Source organism: Babylonia areolata, chromosome 8, assembly GCF_041734735.1.
Source record: "Babylonia areolata isolate BAREFJ2019XMU chromosome 8, ASM4173473v1, whole genome shotgun sequence".
NCBI lineage: Eukaryota > Metazoa > Mollusca > Gastropoda > Neogastropoda > Buccinidae > Babylonia > Babylonia areolata.
Genome location: NC_134883.1, coordinates 12,030,310 through 12,035,309, shown reverse-complemented (window position 1 = coordinate 12,035,309; position 5,000 = coordinate 12,030,310). Strand labels below are relative to the sequence as shown.

Below are 5,000 nucleotides of genomic sequence, written 5' to 3'. Positions count from 1 at the left end.
AGCCCCCAACCAACCCCCCCCCCCCCCCCCAAGCTTCCTGCAAAGTGGCACCCAGCAACCATCACGTCCCTTACACAGAACATGCACACAGCCAGACCCGGCTTACGTTTCTCTTTCGGGAAGAATCTTCCGGCTGACGGAACGGCCTCTCAGAACAGGAAAGAGAGAGAGAGAGAGAGAGAGGGAAGGGAGAGAGAGAAAGGGAAGGGAGAGAGAGAGAGAGAGGGGGGGAAGGGAGAGAGAGGGAAGGGAGAGAGAGAAAGGGAAGGGAGAGAGAGAGAGAGAGGGAAGGGAGAGAGAGGGAAGGGAGAGAGAGAAAGGGAAGGGAGAGAGAGAGAAGAGAGAGGGAAGAGAGAGAGAAGAGAGAGAGAAAGGGAGAGAGAGAGAAGAGAGAGAGAAGAGAGAGAGAGAGAAGAGAGAGAGAAGAGAGAGAGAAAGGGAGAGAGAGAAGAGAGAGAGAGAGAAAGGGAAGGGAGAGGTAAAAACAGGGGACAACACCACGCTGCTTGGCTGTCACACGGGCGGGCGACAAGCATGATCCGGTGTTGTCGACCGACTGACATGATGACATTCATGTCAACCCCCCCCGAAGCTCTTACTCTCTTCTCAAATGTTCGTCGTGGTCAGGAATCTTGTTATTCTTCTTCTTGTTCCTTATCTAGTCCAGCCGACCCGACCGCACAGGCAATGTATGCCATATCAGGACTGTCAAACCATACAAATGTTCAACCGCGTCAACACAAAACTGTCGAATTTACTACACACACACACACACACAAACCCACTAAGACAAACCCACAAAACACAGTTCATGACACAGTATCCCAACCATTTAGCTCTCCGAATGGCAAATAAGACTAGGCCATGCTGAGGACGCTAGTCATTCGGTCAGAAAAGTGAGAAGAAGAAGAAAAAAAAAAAAAAAAAAAAAAACCCGATGCTCGTGCTTTTTTTTTCATGTTTGTGATTTCTAGTCACGTAAGACAAGAACGAAGCATGTGAATAAAACGATAAACAAATAATAATAACAACAATCCAAATAAATCATGATAAATAAAACACCGCGTCAACGTCCATTCAGAGACACAGGAAGAGGTACAGAGAGAGAGACACAGGAGGAGAAGAACAGACAAGACAGACAGACACAGAGAGACAGAGACGCAGACGGAAACTGAGAGAAACAGACAGACAGACAGACAGACAAAAACAGACAAAGACACAGACACAGACCTAGTACTGGGGGCGGTTCCTAGCGACTGAGCCAAGATGGCTATGCAAAGAGACAGAAACAGAGAGAAACTGACAGACAGACAAAAAAACAAAAAAAAAAAAAAAGACACAGACAGGCCTAGCGCTGAGGCGGTTCCTAGAGACAGACAGACAGACAGACAGACAGACAAATACAGACAAAAAAGACACAGACAGGCCTAGCACAGGGGGCGGTTCCTAGCGATTGTGCCAAGAAGCACCCAAGGCAATGCATGGAGTTTGGTGGGGTTGTTTTTTTTCTTTTCTTTCTTTCTTCTTCTTCTTCTTCTTCTTCTTCTTCTTCTCCTCCCAAAGCCCTCTCTCTCTCTCCCTGTCTGTCTCCTCCTCCAAAAGAAGTGAACAGCTGACGATGTGACTGGAAGGTGTTAGTTTAAGTGATTGCCGAGGATCAGACTGTTCGCGGCCACTCCACCCAGTCGGGACGGGGAAATCAAACAGAGCACACACAGAGAGACACAGAGACACACAGAGAGAGAGAGAGAGACAGAGAGAGAGAGAGAGCAGAGAGCTAGGGGAAAGGACAGGGGATAGTAGAAATGATGTTAAAAAAGAGAGAGACAGAGAGAGAGTGGGAGAAAGAGAGAGAGAGATTGTAGAGACCAGAGAGCTATCGAAAAGGACAAGGGTAGTAGCAGAAACGATGCTAATTCTGGGCCAAATCTGTAGTTGCCAGTGTGTGTGTGTGTGTGTGTGTGTGTGTGTGTGTGTGGAGAAAGGGGGAGAAGGAGGACGAGGTAGAAGAAGAAGAAGAAGAAGAAGAAGAAGAAACAAAAATGAAAAGTATGTGGCTGCGTCAACTTCTTTAACAACATATTGTCATCCAACTACTCAGTCGCGAGGAAGTGTGTGCGCAACGACGCGCGCGCGCGCACGCACACACACAGACACACACACACACACACACTGAAGGAAGTTTGTGTGAGAGAGAGAGGAAGGGAGGGAGGAGGTGGAGGAGGAGGAGGAGGAGAAAACCAACAACCAACAACAAAAAAAATAAATAAATAAATAAATAAAACACCATCAACTAACAATGTTTATCAGACGTCATACAGTTCCACAAAATTAAAAATCTTAAAAGAAATTACAACGATAACAACAACAATAATAATAATAATAATAATAATAATAATAACTATCATCATCATCATTATCATCATTATTACTACTACTACCACTACTACTACTACTACTACTACTACTACAAGAAGTATAAGCAGTAGTTGTAGTAGTAGCATACAGCCACACACTGTACAAAGTCGACTGTGAGAAACAAGCTGTTCGCTTTGTTGTAGCTCGGCTGTCTATGTGTAAAATGTATGACATGTTTTGTGAATAAGGGTTTGTTTACACCAAAACAAGCAAAACCCACGGATCGAATTAATTCAACAAATTAATATAACAACTGGGGTAAGTACATGGATGGAAACTATATTTCACAACGAAAGTCCTCATCTTTTAAATATAATTATCCTACTCTTTTTGTTATTAATTTTGTTGTTTAGTTTTGTTGTTGTTGTTGTTGTTGTTGTTGTTTTTGTTTGTTTTGTTTTTTAACTTTGGGATTTATTTTACATTATGTATGATTTGAATATCAAACTCTGAAAGAAAAAAATCCAATAGAAACTGTCCAGAAACGGAACACACTAAAAGTAAAACACGACGCATAATATCAATAACAATAATAACGAGGAAAAAAAACAAGCGAAAAAGAAAAAGAAATCCGTATCGCTGTCGTCCTCGTAACTGTGATCAGTTCTCTTGGTTTTTGTTTTTCCTCCATCACTTCCAAAGGATGGGTTTTTGTTTTTTTGTTTTTGTTTTGTTTGTTGTTGTTGTTGTTTTTGTGTGTTGTTTTTTGTTGTTGTTGTTGTTTGTTTTGTTTTGTTTTGTTTTTTTGTTGTTGTTTTTTTCTGTACCAATCAGCAATAACCTCATTCTAACTCCGAACAGTATTTAACACACTCATTCTAACCCCGAACAGTATTTAACACACATAAAAACCAATGAGGGAAAGAAAAAAAAAACACATAAAAAAAATACCCCAATCAGAACCAACAACAGCACGTCACTCACTCACTCCACTCCCAACGAAACGGCGCTGCTGCTCCAAAAGAAGACACTACCCATGAGGTCTCGAAGTCTTCTTCTTCAACTCCTTGTCAAGACAACCACACAAAAAAAAAAAGAAAAAAAAAGAAGTTCTGTTGGGTTTTTTTTGCGAGAGAGATATATATATATATATGTTCAACAAAGCGACCAATGCTCTCTTCTCTCACTAGCTCGCTCTCTCTCTCTCGCTCGCTCTAACTCCCTCCCTGTCTGCCTGTCAGTCTCCTTCTAGCAGGGTCGCCAGTGCCGGGGACACAAGAGATGGCCTAATAACGAGCGTGATTGGAGTCTTTTCACCCCTCAAGTGGCAGGAGCACCAATCGTCATCCGTAAAGGCTTACACTTGTTACTCGTAGTAGAAAGCAGACTCAGGCCGACAGGGCGGGGAGGGGGAGGGGGAGGGGGCGGGGGCGGGGGAGGGGGGAGTGTATGGGAGGGGAGGGGCGCAGGGGGGGGAGGGGGATTGGAGTAGGGAAGGGGGAGGGGGAAGGCTGGACGACGAGAGGGGGGTGGGTGGGTAGAGGGTTGGTGTAGTGGTTGGAGGGAGGTCTTTTTGACAAGAGGGGAGGGACGACGACGACGACGACGACGGGAACGAAGAAGGTGGAGGAAAGGGAGGAAATCGTGGGGGGGGGGGGGGAGGGGCAGGGAGGGTCGGGGAGGAAGATGGTGGTGGTGGTGGTAGGGGCGGGGAGGGGAAGGCATTGGGTGTGTGTGGGGGGGGGGGGGGGAGGGAGGGGAGGGAGGGTGGTGGTGGTGGGGTCAGATTGGAAGTGGTGGTCGTAGTAGTAAGCTCTTACAGCGCGACACACTTAGTGCCACTTCCTCCTTGGCGCCTCATTAAACCTGGGCCAGACAGCCTAGCTCCCTCTCTTTTCTCAACCCCCGACACCCCCCCCCCCCGCCCCCCACCTCCACACACCCAACCCCCTTCACCCCTCAACACCCCTCCTCACCCCCACCTTCATCACCCCCCCACCCCCCCCGCCCAAACCCCTTCGCCGACCACCACCACCACCACCACCACCAACCATCACCCTCCTCCCTTCTCAACGACTCACCCCCACCCCCCCAAGCCCCCCACCCCCTTTTCAACGACATCCCACCTACCCCCCCCCCCCCCCACCCCCCTCCCCTTTTCTCACAACGACTCCCTTCCAACTCCCATCCCCAGTTCTCTTTACCGTCACCATATACTCCACCTTCAACCTTTTTTTTTTTTTTTTTTAAATCACTAAACCACACCCTACTTTAACCCCCCCCCCCCCCCCCCTAACAACCACCATTCCTTTACCACAACCCCCCCCTCTGCCCCCCAACCCCTCCCCCCCCAAACCTGTCGATTTCCTTTAACTGTCTCCTTACTTCCACCTTTTAAGACACCTTCCCACCCTCCCCCCCTCCCACACACCCTCATCCCCCTTAACCCTCATCATTTTTTTTCTTTTTTTCCTAACTTTTTTTTTTTTTTTCTCCCTCGTTTCTTCCTTTCCCTTCAATGCATTCGTACTGTCTTCTTGTCAAAGACTTCATGCTTCGTCACTTTCCATTCGGAGATTGGAGGTTGGGTGGGGGTGGGGGGGGGTGGAGGTGTGGGAGGGAGGGAGGGAGGGAGTGAAGAC

General features: G+C 47.3%; 1 protein-coding gene across 6 annotated transcripts in view; it reads right to left on the bottom strand.

Moving 5' to 3' along the window:
• The window catches only part of LOC143284538 (plexin-B-like), a 440,596-nt gene that overhangs the window by 141,340 nt on the left and 294,256 nt on the right, over positions 1-5,000 (bottom strand). The window contains exon 1 of one of the 6 annotated variants that reach the window (XM_076591290.1): positions 3,343-3,422. The exons of 4 other annotated variants lie outside the window; for them this stretch is intronic. The gene's annotated coding sequence lies outside the window, so the exon portion shown is untranslated. Of the gene's footprint in view, positions 1-3,342; positions 3,423-5,000 lie in introns of those variants that run through there. One more of the 6 variants, XM_076591291.1, reaches the window with a different exon arrangement.